Source organism: Varroa jacobsoni, unplaced genomic scaffold (genome assembly GCF_002532875.2).
Source record: "Varroa jacobsoni isolate VJ856 unplaced genomic scaffold, vjacob_1.0 scaffold_399, whole genome shotgun sequence".
NCBI classification, from domain to species: domain Eukaryota; kingdom Metazoa; phylum Arthropoda; class Arachnida; order Mesostigmata; family Varroidae; genus Varroa; species Varroa jacobsoni.
This window is the reverse complement of record NW_019213301.1, coordinates 223,566-240,830: the sequence shown is the minus strand read 5'-3', so window position 1 is coordinate 240,830 and position 17,265 is coordinate 223,566. Positions and strand designations below refer to the sequence as shown.

General features: G+C 43.5%; 1 protein-coding gene and 2 long non-coding RNA genes across 5 annotated transcripts in view; 1 reads left to right on the top strand and 2 right to left on the bottom strand.

Moving 5' to 3' along the window:
• Positions 1 to 6,273, bottom strand: part of LOC147753543 (uncharacterized) — a 10,983-nt gene extending 4,710 nt beyond the window's left edge. The window contains exon 1 of the long non-coding RNA XR_015310885.1: positions 6,057 to 6,273. This is a non-coding gene — a long non-coding RNA (uncharacterized LOC147753543). The remainder of the gene's footprint in view (positions 1 to 6,056) is intronic.
• LOC111260098 (uncharacterized) overlaps positions 1 to 17,265 on the bottom strand; it is a 157,598-nt gene that overhangs the window by 16,891 nt on the left and 123,442 nt on the right. The window lies entirely within an intron of this gene.
• LOC111260102 (uncharacterized) lies at positions 6,488 to 15,451 on the top strand. Its single transcript, XR_002680079.2, has 3 exons — positions 6,488 to 6,839; positions 8,472 to 13,680; positions 15,308 to 15,451. It is a non-coding gene; the product is annotated as an uncharacterized LOC111260102 (long non-coding RNA).

The following is a 17,265-nucleotide window of genomic DNA, read 5'->3' as shown; positions in this document are numbered from 1 at the left end:
GATTTAGATGAGTGCACTTCGAATTTTAAGCTTTTTATTTTCTTGCTTAACTTGGCTGTAAATCGTTAGAGATATTAATAAAATCATTAGAGATATTAAGAAAAACAATTTTTGTTTCCCTCTCAGTTTTCGTTATCTGTTGTCCCCCATGAAGACTTTAGCCTGTCTGCATCTATACTACCGGTTGTTCGTGTCGGTCTAAATCAGTAAATCATTGTTTGTTAATATTTATAAACTACCTGTAATTAGAAAAAGTTATTACTGCTTTGCAATTGAAGCTACGCAGACATGAAAAACCTGTAGCTTAAAAGGCTTCTTTTTTGGAAATAGTTAGCCATCTCTAATGACCGCTGAATATCCGTCAAACATTGGTGTCGTCTATATAATCAATTTATACTGTACGGGACACTTTGTAATTCATTTGAGTAGGTTTTATTCAACAGTTGGGCCAGATCTAATCAGAAAAAGTTCCATTGCGTACTGTCCTGGATAAAACGTTCTCATAAACGACACCAGCCCATGTCCACTTTTGACAAGGTTCAATTGTATTACGACATTATCGTGTGAATGGAGAACGTTATTATCAATAATAGCGATCTTTAACTAAGCCGGTTGTTGTCGCCGACAACCAGAAGCCGTTAGCTGAACGCGCATTCAGAAACCGTTAAATCAACATCGTCGAAAGATACCGGCTAACGTCTACTCTCATTCTTGTATATCTGTCTTTTGGGTATAACTGGCACGCGTCGCAGGGCCGTCTCGTTGCAGCTTACGTAGCAGTACTTCAGGAGTTCACCAAGCGCCAAGAAAGAATAGATCTAAACAGATTATACTATAGTGAACGACTTCTATTAGTAGAAGCTTGATAGAGATTGTCCGCATGGTCTAGACGTGCAGTAACTACATTTGCAGGTCGTACAGATCTAACACGACCTAGACTTATGCGTCCTGTAAACCGTCTACATTAAATCGTACGCGATAGTCTCCGGGATCGTCAATCGCTCGTCAATTGTCTAGCCCGTATCCGCTAAAAGCTTTGTTTTTTTTTTCTTGTTACAAGTGCATTCAGACAAATTGACAGACTTCGACCACCTCGTACATGGATTGTGAGAGAACAGACGACTAAGCGATTACGTTCTCTAGACGCAAGTCGTTGTACCTATACGTATTTACCGCGATATACATATGGCTACCGTTGTCTAGCTAGGTTTGAATGTATAGTGATATTGATACACAACTATTCCACCGCTATGGGCAGAGCTGTTCTGCCGAAGGGCTAGGTTTATAAAAGAAACGAACCTGATTACATTTTTTTTCTAATTACATTTCTTATTCTATAGATCGTAAGGTGCGCTATATCTTCACTCATTCCTCCCAAATTACCGATAGAAAATTCGTGCGGATACTTCTTCAGTTTTCAATTGCCCTGATCAATTTCTGTTTGTACCTGATGCAATTATCAGGTGCGACCTTGCAGTGTATAGTATCCTACTTTGCCTTCGTCAACGGCCGGTTATATGTAATATCAAATTATAGTTGGTATTAACAGCCATACAGTGTTTTCCACCACTAACAGCCATACAGAGGCGGCGTCTGGGGACCGAGTCTATCTTCTCTCTTTAGACGCAAATACATTCCCGTGAACAGAAAGAAAAAAAGAGGGGAGAAAGAGAAGCGGATCGGGAAGTGGGAGTTAGCAAGAAAAAGCACGTTGCTTTTCGCAGCAACAAAGGCCCTTCCTTACCGAACGGCGGAAACGATCCTGTCTTAAAATGATCGAGTGATACTCGCGGCGAACTGCTTGGAAACGATTGACGTGATAATAATACATAGCGTAATGTAGTGCAGGGGAGTGGGACGCAACGGGTGAAGATGTTTGCGAGAGCCACCATCTAAATCTCAGGCCCAAAACAGCGCTTCGCCCGAAACTCCAACAACCAGCCGGAGTCTTCTTTTTCTCATTCGCCCTTTCGTTGTTAGGCTCTTCTGCTGGTAGAATGCAGCGACAGTTTCAGCTCGCGTCTAATTATTCAGTGCCGTTACTGCAGCTCTTCCCAGTTTCTTCGTATGGGTAATGAGTTCATTAAATGCGTGTGAGGACAAGTGAACGGAGCTGAACGTTCGATAGATAAACGCGTTTGAAAATCATACCAGCTCTATGTAGACGGACAATATTGGTGGTGCAGTGGAAGATGCTGCCGTTGTTGTTCGGGCCGCTTTTCATGTCGGTCTCGCCACAGGCTGAGGATGAGGAAAAACAGAAGCGTCAGCGGAAAGGAGTATATATGGCTCACACTCATATATGATTCAGTCAGGTGCTTGGATGTGGGGTAATAGGACAACTATTTGCTACACCGCACAGCTAAATAACCACCAATGACTGTACCTAGCGGGGGCAGTAACAGAAAATCGCGTCTACAGTGGCTCCCACGCAAGTTTCCATTGCCGCCAGAGAACTTTAATGTCTGTACAGAAGCGACCTCAACGTCTTTCGTAGGACAGGGAGCGTGATAAAAGTCGCATTTGATGTCGTCGGCTCCAGTAACGAACCACGCTAGCAGCTTCTGCCTGCTAACCAACCAAAATGAGAGCTGTCATTCGACGAGGAGTGCAGTGTTAATCCCGACCAGAGCCACTGAGGACCTGAGAAAGAACGAAACCGGCGACGAAAGCACTAGAAGGAGCCTGACGTCACTTCTTGATGATAGGCTAAAACTATAGCAGCCTGTGAAGGATGCAGCGCTCGTGAAGGTAACAAGCACGATAGAGTAGTCGCTACGGGGTGATGCCTCATGCTTTCATACGCTCACTTTGTTAGATGGCGTATGAGGCAGAGGAAGCACAGGGGATAAATCAGCAGGACCCATGAAGCTGCAACCTAAAGAGCGCTATGTATCACTACGTTACGGTGCCTGGACGCAACAGTACCTTCACCGCGAGAAGTAGAAGCGCTGTCGTGAGTAACTACGTACAACTAAGTAAGCAAGTTCGGAACAAACGAGATAAATGAAAGCAACTTTTGTTCTATTTTCACTTAGGAGAATAACAACGTCAATGCTATTATCGGAGAATGCTATCGGTGCTTCGGCCGCTTATGGAGCGAACAAATACGCAGGAAAAACAAGTCGCACAGGTACCCGACGAACATCGTTTCTCCACTATCTGTATATACAACTTATAGTACGGCAAGGCTAAAAAGAGCCATCAGGTTATATATATATATATATATGGAAAGATTTTCGCCCATCCTTAATGGAGGGCAACAGGTAACATTCAGCAAATGGTCTTATAATGCATGTGGTTGGTAGATGTATCAGTTTAGGCTAAGCACGTGAAAACATTTAGGCGTTAAACCCAGAATAAATAAACCAATTTAATTTACATAGTGCAGTATTTTGTGCGTTCTAGCTTCGTCAAATATAGGATCGTAAATCGAGTTATTTTACCTATGGCATGAATATTTGCTGCTGTCTAAGTGAAGCAGGCTTTTTTTTTGCATGATGTTTGTATTATAAAGTAGTCCCTGTCCTCTTCGACTGTATTCATGAGGTCGGGAGCGATGTGGTGATAAATGTCCAAAAGCATCGTCCCTCTCTTTTGACAAGCGCCAGAGCTCTCAATGAGAACGAATCGACTACAACTCTCTCTACTCCGAATCTCTGGCCATTCGTTCGTTCTGCTAGCCTACATTGCTCGAAACGCTGCTGCCCGAACTCACTAGACACCCGCCGATCCTTATGTGTACTCGAAGGTCGGCGGGGTGACATTAGCTGCAGGGTACTGCTACGGTTTAGGGTCGTGCTATCGTAGCTTCTGGCGCTGTCTTGTCAGCAGCGGCGGTGTCCAGGGGGTGGTCGCCGTCGTTGTTATTCGCTAAGACGAGCAGTACGCTGTTCAGGGGAGACCCCTCGCCATTCATCGGAAAGCGATACCACCCCAATCATGTTTTTTTCTGTCCTACATATGTTATTCGTCCTCGTGGAAACAACGAGAAGGGGGAAGCGAAAGCCTCCGATTGGTACGCCGACGCAACGTATCGAGCTCCCGCTGTTGTTAGTCTTTGCACTAATACTTTACTACAGACGTTAGCCACCAATCAGTACCAGTCTGTTCTTCCGCTTAGCCACCAGTCTCTTCAGTGTCCCCATTACAGCTGATTCGTTCGTAAGCGACGCTGTGAAGATAGTGATGCCTTGCTGATGTGCGTCACCCAAAAGAGACATGGCTGGCCGACGAAACTACTCGAGTGATTCGTCTCTTTTTCTGCCTGTTCTCTTCCTCCTCCATATGTTTCTCATCGGTCGAGCCATTTTCGAGATGGACTTTGGAGTCTCCAGGTTTTCTAGCGATGCAGCAGGGTGGAGAGGCATCACAGCCCATCTACCAGCCTCTAACACGTCTCTAAAAGGCGCTCAGCAAGCGGCTGTAGCAGTAGCGGCAGCAGCGAAGAATCAACAGGAGAGACGCACACGAGCTATTGGAAATACTTCAGCAATCACTTGCACGTCAATCCCCAAATCCTGGCCGTGCTCTTTGCTGATCATTTTTCGATCCGTTCGAACTTGTCATTGCGGTAGGTTCGTTCGTCCATCGAAGCAGGCAGCGATCGAGTGGCAACGATGGGGATATACGGGGCAAAAAAGCTGCATTGAAAATTCTTTCCACATTTTTGTTCATCAACCGTCTTGAATGTTTTTCTCTGTCGGTGACCGGTTTTTACCGCCACCATTTCTCCCTGTCAGCTACAGGAGTTTTTGTTAAACACATAATAATCATAATTCGCAGAATTGAATCCGGCTTAAAAAGTCTGTGTTGTCGACATCCACCATTGTCGTTTGATCGACGTGAATCAGCTATTGTATCCGTAACACGCAACGGCAATAATGGCGAACGACTTCGTCCTTTGTGCATGGATCGATTAACAAATACTACCGGTCATATCGCGCCGTTTGCTTCATTTGCCCTGAATCTCTACCTCTTATACATAGTTTACTGGCGGCCTGAAAATGTTGCTGTTTCTGCCTATTCGAGCTTCTGGCAACCGTGGGCTTAGTTTGGAGCGGTGACGTAAAACGTTGATGGGATCAATGACGAAAGATGAAATAGGCACGATCTGAAGCTTAGGGGAAGGTTAGGGAAAAGGTTTAGTAACAGTTGTTGTTGCATTTTCGTATCTTCGGTCGTAAAGGTCTAACGAGCCGTTAGCTACCAGCCGCCGTCTGTAAGCTATAGACTTACTTATAATTCCACTACTACCCTAACACCTAGTCCCTGATTCGAAGAAGTCCCGAAAGCGTTCCATCAGTGGATATTGGGCTTAAGTGAAACAACGAAAAACGACCTTGAAGACGGGAATGACAAAAACGCACAGCGCTTGGCTGGAAGATTAGATCGATAATTCCAACTGACGACGCGGTATAACACCCACAAGGGAGGACGGGTTAAGGGGTTAAGCCGAAGCTAAAAGAAACGAGTCGGAGAAGAGTGTACGGGTGCCAGCAGCCGGACGCTTTCCGTATTCAACGATACTGAAACGCCAGCCGTTCACCCATCAGCATGATTAAATTTTAGTATAATTGATAGCCAGCGATCAACTGTCGTTTATAGACTCTCACAGATTCAACTAAAGATATTAAAGCTGATGGGCATCGATAAGCTATGCTCTTTTTAATATGCGAGACGGAGTTTTCGAAAGATTATAATTAGAGACAATCTTCGGTAGGCGACGGAAACGTAACCAATAAATATTTATCCAACGCCTTCGTTTAACGCTTAGCTCATTATACGCAACCTTCCGAGACCACCTACGTCGACCTCAAGTGTGGAAGTTTAAATCAATAATACTTTGTACTATCTGTTAAGTTAGTCGATGTTCACACACATATGATGCAATTCGACAATCGGACTGCAAAATCCTTAATTTAACTTAAAAACGACAGCATTCTTATTCGTCGTAACAAAAAAAAAAAACTTTTATGACGCGCAACCTAATCAACGCGACTGAAGCGCTGTTCCGGCTCGTACATCATCCAACAGCTGCCATTGTAAATACTTACGGCCTAGTATGTCGTCAATTATCCGCACGTTTAACTTTTCAGGCCAAAAATTGTATAAGTACACAAATCGATGGCTGTAATCAGGGGTCGCGGTAGCTGTGAGATAATTGTAGCCGCTCAGGTGAGTCTGCATTTAACGAGAGGTGACTGCACCGGCTAACTTTGCTAGCTCAACACCCAGTTGTTACACTCTTTTGTTAATAATAACCGCAGTGAGTCGAATGTGACGACACGCTCTGCCTTAACTAGTGCCCTTGTTGATCTCCTAATGTTACCCGAAATCTGACTGAGAATACTAGTGAGTAAGTATATGAGGTCCTGTTTTCTGATTGAAGTTCCCCTTTCCCTACCTCAGCGGCGTCTAGCGAGTGAGAAAGGCAGATCGAATCTCGAGCACCTTTAACCATCGTTCAAACACTGCACATCAGGACGCCGGTTGACCGAGCTGATCAAGAGCAACCGGGATCTGAGTGTCTGGTATGAACTAAACTTATACTGTACCATTGCTTGTGCGATAGTAGGGCTTATCAAGCCATGACCATAAACGGACGCGACCACTGTGACTTCAGGCTAGTTGCTGCAGTGTATCGATACGAACTCAACCGACCCCCCTATAGACTCCGGCAAACACCCCCGCGTGTCAGGGACAGCTGCGCTTGCGATCTCACACATACAAAATGAGCCTCGAAAACTAAGCAATTGGGAGAGGACATATCGAGGAGAGAGAAGGAGAGCTAGTGGCACCCCCAGGAACGTTCCATTGCGATATGCTGATATTTCGGGGTATGTAATCACATGAAGCATTGGCGCGAGCGACCACTTCCTCAGAGATAGTCTTAAGTAGCCCAGTGGGAGGCTAATTGCCTTTCTGAATAATGCTAAAACAGCTTTCTATTGTTTTGTTATGGATATCTAATAATATATGCATATGGTTTTGTGTGATAACTTCATCGAGAAATCTAAGATTTCTCAGTAAAGCTGTAGCTCCAGTTACGATAGAGCTATCAGAAGGTCAAACTGATGAATACCCAATATAGAAAATGATCCGGGGCTGATCGGTAAACGCCGCTACTGCTGAAGCAGTTAATACTACAATGGTTTACAGAACGTATTGAAATAGCATAGCATTTTTGAAGCTTGTCATATTTTTGCATGCATTGGATCTTTTTATTAAGTTCATTGATCGAAGCTAATGCCAAGCTTCTATCTCCTCCCCAGACTAATTTGTCTTTCAGTTGGTGAAAATCGGGAAGTGGGCTAGTCGAACTTCGTTCCTTCACCCCATCTGTGGTCTTAAATAGGCCTGTGCAGCTAACTTCATCCAAGACACTTACTCACTGATTTGCTTTGCAAGTTAGCTCCACCTACCACAACGAAGACGAGGTGTTTCTTGTCGTTCATTAGAAGAACGTTTCAACAGATTAACTAGAATCAACACAATGTTTTGCCAGGCTTACAAGTGTACTTTGCGTCTAGATCCGTCCGAGCTATCACCAATTAATGTGCCACCTAGTGGAAACACACAGAGTAGATCGAAATGGTAACGTAGAAATCGTGAAGATGAACGTATCTATATCACCGCTCACATGCAAGAACAGCTTTATATAAGAATTGATTGCTAACCATGTAAATGAATCTAGAAATAACGTTATTTCACATATCTGAGATGTGTGAACATCATTGGCCTAAAGCCTTGTCTTGAAGGCAACCTTGGAAAGCAGTTGGCAGGTTCTCATGAACGTGATTACGTACGCTATGCTATAAATATGTTGTATTTCAAGGTTTCACTGGACTGAAGCATATTTGTCTTGAGCAATCATACAGTATTCAGGTAACATCAAAGCACATACTAACTGACGTTAAGGCTAGACGATGTATGCTTCTAAACAAATATCAACCTTCTTGCAGTCTTGCTAGTTTTAAATCGCCGGCCATGATCGGTCGACTGGCCTTACCGGGCCGAAATGAGGCTTGTGATCACCAGCGACACCAGGTGCCTTTTAAATTTTGTCATCGACGTGCATGGGCCTTGTATGGGGCCGGTAAGAACAAGCAAAACACGGAAGGACGCTGGAAAAGGAAGATCAGCGAGCAGCGAATTCAACAAGGACAAACAGTTCAGTAACTTTCTAGCGCAAGGAATGTGTTTTAAAGATGTCTTGATTCCAAAATAGACTTCGTCTATTAACTACACACATGAATTCGGGAGAACGTGCGGCACGATGGTTAATAAATGTAACGCTATCTACACGGCCGCGTTTCTACATAGGTTCATTGTACATACGGCACGTAAAAATGTCCCCGAGGATTTCTTTCTAACAATGCATATCGTAGCGTGTTTTATAGTCTGTAAATAAGTTTACTGGCTGGAATGCAGAGACATTAATGAGATGCTATCGTTAAATTCTATTGCAGGCCGAAAATTCGAGCTACTGTTTCAAGTCGGCGGAGTACTTCTGGCAGCATTTATATGACGGCAGTGAAGCCTACAAAGCTATTTTCGCGCATTCGTAAACCTCCATATATGAATCCGGCAATAATCAGCACCTACAGGATGGGCTGGAAGACATTTGTCTGTATTATTGCTCGCTAAATGTCTCTAGATAATCTGCACAAGTACAGATATGCTGGTTATCGCTATCATTTGTGAACAGAGGAGAGACGGATATTTGTAATTGGATTTTTGATCGTCGATTGAAGTTCAAGATCCTTTACTATCTAATAAAACTAACGCAATTCAGCTGAGACGAAAAGAGCACGCCCCCTTATACGAACAAGCGCGATGCAAAACAACCCGTAATTTATATTGGTGTAATTTTAAATTGTACAACGTTATGTATGAATCGTAATTGTAAAGTTTATACAGTAACACGATGGCCATATAAAAGTACCTTAACAAACATCATCCTTAAGCCACATAAAACCGTTCTTTTAACTCCTATAGTGTCTTTTACTAATGTAGATGTAACCAGCCATTTGTGAAATGCACTTATTTATAGGTGGCAACGGTAGTTCGCTGAGTTGCTGGAAAGGATCATCATCTTCTCCCTCTGTCTTCACAAAGCCTTCTTCGTAGGGTATGCGTGAATGAAGCGAGTGCGTTGAAGTCAATGACACTCGTTCACGCTTCGCGAGAGCTAAAAAGCAATGAAGTCTCCCCGTATAGTTCGAAAGGGGTCTTCATGTTGTCGCCGCCGCCGTTGAAGAACTGGCTAAATCTTCCGATTACATTTCAGAATAAACCCGAGGTATAGCTCTGCTTGTAGGAATTTAATCCTGATGAACTCCTAGCAGGCAAGTTAAAACCGCATCGGCCTGCTTCTGTCACGGACGACAAACCCGTCAGTACTTTTGGCCCAGCTCTTTAGTTACCAAACAAGGAAGTGGGAAAGTATGTATAGCTGCCACCGATTTTTCTATACGATTTCAGAGCTTCGATGTCAGCATAGCGATTCAACTGGCTTCATAGCAAAGCAACGCACACCAACAATCCAATCGGAAGGGCAGTGAAGTTCTATTCTAAATCTTCAAAAGGATGAAAAGTTAGCACTCAGTAGCAGCGTAACAGATCGTACAGAACGTAATCATTCAACGGTAATCGGTGCGTTTGCCAATTTATATATATGCGTGTGGGGCTGATGAAACTCGTGCCTTAGGTCTTTGGTAATTCAGAATTGGTTGCCAATAACATAATCTGAACCAGACTTCATGCTATTATAAGTATAGAGATCAATCCGAGGCGAAACCCTGGAAAAAAAGAGCCTTGCAGGATTCCTGGTATGACGTCGAATAGGCTTCACATTGATTTAGCTAAAACTAAGCCAGAAGCCACTGGACAGCTAAAGGCAACTGCCTCGTAAGTGTATACCACAAATGATTACGACTTCTTGATTTTGTTGCTTATTATGCTTTATTGATTGTGTTGCGAAGACGTTGAAATGATCTGTATTTTGATCACGCGTATCATAAATATTGAAGTAGACATATAACTACTATATTGTGCACTAGTTCTCTGAAGCGTCCAGTCCTATATAAAATGTGAAGCAAATTAGCCTACGAGGCTTTAAGTGAAGACATACTGCGGGAATAGAACAACGTTTCATCATTCTAGTCCAACTAGTTCAAAAGTTATTCAGTTTGAAGATCCGCTAAATACGCTTGTAAGCGCGTATTTGCAACCTCTGCACAATGGTTGTGCAGAGGTTTACAAATTTGAATAAATCAAATATGAAAACTCTCTTGGCAAATAGGCGAATTTGGTAAGGTTTTTTTTGTCATAGGTTATCGACGAGCACCTCGGTTCAAGGCGATGAAGCTGACTGTGTAAAGCTTATAATTTCATACAAGTCATATTATACCAGAAACTGCACCTGATGCCATTTTTACCAAGCGAATCGCCTAAAAGGTAAACAGCAGTTTTTTAAGGATAGGTGATACTCTCTACGCGAGAAATATCCCTGATTCCATGAAGGAGATTCACTGATTTGTTGAAACCTGTACAAGCCATTATGCTGTGTGCTTATATATGTGTATGCGCGGTTCACAGGTTACACGTGTGTTGTCCTCATCACCCAATTAGACAGATGTACGCACTCGTCCTTACATTGGGAGAGCAGGCTGTCATCAGACGCGGTATTTTTAATGAACGAGCCGGGACGAACGTCTGTCTACTAACGAATTTGGGAACGCACTGAAGAATGAGGTCAAGGGGGTGGTCAGTCATTCGAGTCTGCGTTGGATCGTATGAAATTTTAGAGGATATTATTATTGTGCAGCAGTGAGTATGGCCAACATTTATACAGTCGGAAGGATAACCGAAGCTGTTGCTTAGCCTAGCACCATTTTTACTGGCAGATTCATCATATAGTGTACCACGGTTATTGACTGATTCGTTTGCATAGCGGTAATGGCTGTCATGACCTCACTATTTGGTTTTTTCCAAAGGTGCTCAAACCATTTAACATGCGAATGAAATTCAAGTTAAAACAAGTGCGCTGCATGTTAAATGTTGTCCTTAAAGCGATTAAAGCACTGAAAAAAATAACTGAACATATACATCAACCATAACTTATATAAGTGATTCTCCACTTGTAAGTAAAGCTTACAGATTCTAATCACGTACGCTAAATAATGGACCGCTAGGGAGATATGTGTTTACCCTGTGTGCATCGTCATTATGTACACAGCTTACTAAGGAGGAACTCTGTGCAGTATTACTATTTCAATCCAAGTAAAATTTCTGTTTAACTTTCTCATTAGCTCGATTTTGTCTTCTTGTGCGTGTTTATCTATCAGTCCATCGTGTGTACACACGATAGAATGATAGATACAGTCGCGCAGATATGGCCGCTCAGACCATGAATTGGCCAATCAGACGTCACAACAAACACATTGGATAAATCCGATAAGGCTATTGTAAACCTGTATCAAGCAGCTTTCATATTGAATAAACACGATCAATTTCTAGGTTTCATATATCTGCATGCTAGTGAGCTTGTGAGCTTTCTAGGCCTTCTTAGCCTTCTAAATCTAGGAACCAGATGGGGACAGGCGCGCAATTAGCCCAGTCGCATCAAGCGGTTGAAGATGCTATAGCAGTTGGGGTTGCTGCTGCGTCAACTCGATGTTGCCCGCAGCAGCATTGGAACTATGTGGCATCGAGGTGCACGCTCATTTCATAACGGGTCGCTTATTTCACAGTCGAAAAATATCTTCAGTTCCATTGCGTCCCATTATGCCTTGTAAGAGATCATTTAGAGACCCATGCGTGCTGGATTAGAGGGACCGCAGATGCGGGAGGGGCGAAGGCGATGGCAGCAGCAACAAGCGCAGCTCGCCAAAACAAACGTTTCACAGGACAGAGTATAACAATGTACAAGCTGGAAGCTCGCTTCTATTAGGTACGAAAAGACACGGCGTCCTTTAGCCGGCCACAATCGGCCTCAGGACTGTTCCTGCCATGTATCTTCAAGGGTAAAGTGGATGACTCAGCGGTTTCGACCGGAGTCCTTCAGAAGAAAGCAAGTAAGAACAGAGGACTCTTTCCGGTCGATCGCTCTGCAAAACGCAACGAGTAGAAGTATGGACGGTCTGCAAAGCTGCTTGCTTCCTACCAAGCGCGTGTTCACACCAACGGACAAATTCTTGAACAGAGAGATAAAAAAAGAGACGGACACGAGCCGCTGTAAAGTTGCTACCGCGTTCCAAGCATCTGTCTCTGCGTCTGGCAAACTGAAAACTATACGCGGTACCCTGGCTCAAATCAGTCCCCACTTTCATTGCAGTGCCGCCCGAAAAGGAAGACGGTTGATCAGCATCGATACCGAAGTGAATTTGTGGAAAGTAGGGTGAGGTACAGCGGTCGGCTTATGATTTTATCCCAACTCTGTTTAGACGACGTTTATGGCGACACAACCAGACAGACAAAAGTGTACTGTCGTTCGTACTCTAAGGAGGTTAGCTAAATCTTGGGATACAGCTATGCGTATTGTAAAGGTAACGTTCAAATGGCGGACGAGATGATAACTTTGGTGAATCTAGGCAGTTTGAGTAAAGCAGCAGAAAGCAATCAGTGCTGCACCTCCATTGGCCAGCATAACAACGACTCTTCCGAAACCACTCTTATTATGATCGCTTGCTCCGGCCGTTTGCTTTGCAGATCGTCATCCGGCATGCAATGGGTTCAGTGATGTAAGATTCCTTTTGAGACTTTTTGGGCATACACAGGAATACCTTCGTGGCTTCCTATTCTGAAGTCTGGTTGAATGCCCCACGGAAATGGGAGAAGAGGACTCGCTCATAGCTCCTTCGATGTATATAGTCTAGCAGTCGTCTGTACACAATATCAAAGAAGTTATGACATTTTGTGGTACTCCTGACCTATGTACACTGTCCCGCTTTTTCGATGTACGGTATCAAATCGATAATAGGCAGTCATTTACCGTATTGATCGAACTGGCCGTATGTGTTGAACTATACAATATGCCCTGAGTGTGTGTATACGTGTTTTTCTTTATCAAGTGCCAGTGAGACGATAGAGGAATAAGGCAGTGTTTCCTTGATCACGGTTAAGTAATTTCCTCACGATACCAGTAGCAAACATATCCGTATATTTGGGAAGAGTATTATAGTAAAAGGTCAAATAAAAGCGTTGGCCAGCGCGCTTTATCCTCTGCTCTGAGGAGCACCTGGAAGAAGACCTTGAAGCGTTTGGAGCCCTACGAGTATCTATCACGTGAGTTCTTGCCGCCACTCTTATCTGATCGACTGAGTAACAGTGTGGCTAAACGGACGCGAAGGAAAATAGATTAGGATAGGAATTTGTAAATTCCGTTAGCGCTGATTTTGTTGGAGTGCGCCAGCAGTACTGGACAACGACCGACAACTTCAATGTCTGGTTTCGTGTGGCAGTGCTTGAAGTTCGTAGAGTCTAGGTAGCCGCTGTTGGAACCCCCAGCGAGATGTGTGCCTGTATATGTGTGCGTTTAAAATGGCATGCCACCACACATACGACGGAAGGAGGAGAGAGAGGACGTGCAGGGAAAAAAATCGCTCTTTAGAAAGGAAACAGATGGCACCACCATGCCGGATACGTAGCTCAGACGGCAGCTCACTAGACAAGATGGTAAATATTTGTTCAATGCATATTATGTATACATTCGTTAAGAGAAATATGTATATAGGTAATTGTATACGCAGATATATCTTATATTTGGATAGTCTGCATAAGGATGACACGCCCTTTTCTCAACCTATAAAACAAGACAAAACCTTCTACAGAACATATGTGTTACGATCACTAATTTTTCGAAATTTATTTACGAAGTGCAGGAACGTGCGTGTGACACGTAAATTTTTGCCATGTCACGTATAAAATACGAAGACATACTGCTATGAGCACATACGTGATGCAATGTTAGCTTATCTTGCTGGATTTTAGCAGAACATATTCCCGAATGCGACCGCGCATGTAACATTATTGCCGAGCTTAGGCAATAGAGTAGTCTAGCTACTTGGCAGGTTGTTTCATAGTTTATAAGATTAAATATATAATACAAAAATAGTTTTCTGGGTGTCTTACTTTAGCCGGTGAAAGGCAATGTAGTGGTCAAAAGATTTAATAAACCTCATTAGACTATGGCTCCTTCCTTGTATGCTGGTTCGTCTTTACTCACTATTGGCTTTATTCTATTGTGATATTTTATCTAATGTGGTTTCTTTGTCAACCTATATATTTTTTCGGTATACTTTTGGTATATCCGCTCCTGTCGCAACCACTGCTTTGCCTTTGCAATTAGTCACTTATGCAAAAGACTTAACGTGCGCTCAAGTTATCAAGCACTGTCCTTTTGCCACTTCTGGAGGGGCCCGGGGGGGACAAGTCTTCTATTCTTTGTTTTTAACCATCCCGTTTAGCGGGTAGCTTGTCTTATTGACGTACGCACATCAGAGAGTTAAAATGTGGTTTGGTTGTTGATATGGTCCTCTTTGCTGTTATGGTTGGTCATCTACCTTTTTGTCGTCAGTGGGTCGATGGGCAAAGAAGTAAAGGTAAGCCTATAGTGTGCCGTCACCTGCACCCACTTGATAGGTCAGGATCAATCAACGAGGTGTGCCATTACCTCGAAAGGCGCGTGCGATCAACAGAATATAGAAGAGGGCTAGATGCATCTCAGGCACACAATAACAACAGCAACAACAATAAAAACACATCAGGAAGTTTAGGCCTTACCCTGGCGCTTGTCAATCATTTCTCTTAAGTGTGTTTGTACTGCGCGCGTAAACCTGGAAAGTGTCTTACCTTTGTAAGCATAGAAAGCAGCAGCACCATCACACTGATGATGGAAAAATGTCCGCTAGTTTAGCTTGACTGGGTCCGATGTCTCCGAGCTTTGTCGCAACCTGAACTGTGCGAGAGCAGGTTTGCTCTGTTCTTCTGTATGCCTATATGAGAGATATGGGTATGCTCAAGTTCGCTCAGGTGCAATAGACAATTTAAAATTAAGCGACTCTAAAACAATTATTCGGCCTTATAGTGCCAATCGGTTCGATATGTTCTATTTAAGACGCTTGCACGTTTGTTCTATAGCCGCAAGTTTTGACAGAATTTTCACACATTTTGACTCAAGTTTTCTTAACTTTGGCTATTGGCTTGTGCAAAAATAGCTGAATAACTGGATCTCAAGACAGTTCAGTTGTACTGACACAGACGCTTAAGTTTAATAAACCCTCTTTTCATTTTACGTTCGCAGGCTTGCGCACGGAAAGCCACCCCATTCCCAACCAGCTGAAAATGGGCTCTTTTGGGCGAGAGCCGCAGGTTTGGCGGAAATTGTCGAGTAAAATAAGCCAAGTATAGTTAAACAACAATACCCGCAAACAACTTTACCTATTAACACGAGTGTATATATATATATATATATATATATATATATATAGTAGTATTGATTGTGTGACGCAATAATAATCACAACAAGACTGGTCTTACAGCAGTTGCCTGGAGTTATTAATGTTATGTAGAAATTCTATTGCTTCTGGTAGCTTGTCGAAACAATTAGCGAACGAGTCGCCTCTTCTGCCAGCCTTCGATTACTAAAACACACCTCTGCCTGTCTTTTGCCTACGATTATCTTTTCTTTATTGGTACCATCAGAAATATCTTGACATCCGTACACAAAATTGAAACAGTTAATCATCGTGCTTCAGTATCGCGATAGATTTTCCCTCCTCTCCAATATCTCTATCCCCTTGCCTTTCTGTCGCTGTCGTAACAAAAAGAAAACTGAAAGCAGTGCCACTCTCTACGTCTCTCATTATCTCCCTACATTTAATTAGCTGATGCCTGTCTGTCTACGCAGCTGCCTTCGCACGGTCCGCCTGTGCTCTAGTCTCCTTTTCTCCGTTTGTATGCGCTACCCTCGTTTGTCTCGCGCTATTGTCTGTCTATTCACTCGTCGGCTTTTGCTTGCCCGTATTGCTACAACCTTTACGGATGAGGTTCGAATTTAACGAGCAATTTGAGGCGCAGGCGATGGCAACGCTGACGGTTGACCTAGGTAGTACTGACAATGATGCTGCTGCTGGCTTTAATGATGGTTCACTGCGCGGAGACAGTAGCCGACCAAATATAATTCTAACCTGCTCATTTTTGCTAGCTTGAGGCTGTATCGTTTTTCTAGTCAATGTCGCTGTATGAGTTTATATAGGCATATATAGGAGAATTCGTGCGGCGAACAAACGGTATCGCGCACTGACTATTTTACCGTATTCACTCTTTGAATCTATTAGATTTGTCTGTGTGGTACGGTGCTTAAGTGTCAATCCGTCAGTGCATTAAAAACATCCCTCGGAGGGCTACGGCGCGGCCTTATCCCGCCCTGACCGCATCTGTCTGTTTATGGCCTGCTGTTGTCCGTGTCGGTAACGTCTCTTTGCGTTTCGGCGTCTGGCCGTATGGGCTCCTCGTCCGTCACTCAACTGCTACTCGAGTTAGTCTCTTGCACACACCAACCAACAAGTGAGTGATGAGTGGTCTTAATTTAGAATAGCCAGCTAGTGACTGTGCCGAGCAGAGCAGAATAGATAGTTATAATAGTTGATTGACAGCTGTGGCTGGGAACACTATGCAACCCTACTCAACGCGAAGAACCACAAGCTGTTGATTGCCGCCCACCACCATCGCTGCCGCTGTTGCTCAATGCCTTGATGGCATACGGTAAACCAGTAGCTAGTATCTCGTCACTTTAGGCCCTTGGGCAGGTCGTGGACTTTCGTCGTGATCGTCAACATTATGCCTATTGTTGTTGCCATGGGCTTTTTGCCTCTCTGTCAAATGATTCTCGATGCATACGTACAAACGAGTACATAGGGTCTATGTAGAAAGAAGCCATAACTGGAACAGGTTTCTCGTGGTGCTCAATAGTACTAAAACTTGAGCATACGCTACTATTAAGTCAAACGAGAATTTTGGCCGATTTTTCAATAAGAGACGATAATAATAGCCCCAAGAGTGAAACGGTTTACCCTAATGCTTGAGATTATTATCAATATCGAATTAATCTTCAAAGCTTTACTGTTAAAATTTCTACAGCTGTGCCCCTTTTAGGTGGCCTAATTACTAAACTTAGACCACCTTAAGGCATATGGTACTTGCATGTGAGCAACAGCGTACAAACATTTTTGTTGCGTCTATGTAAAGCGAAGTAGAGAC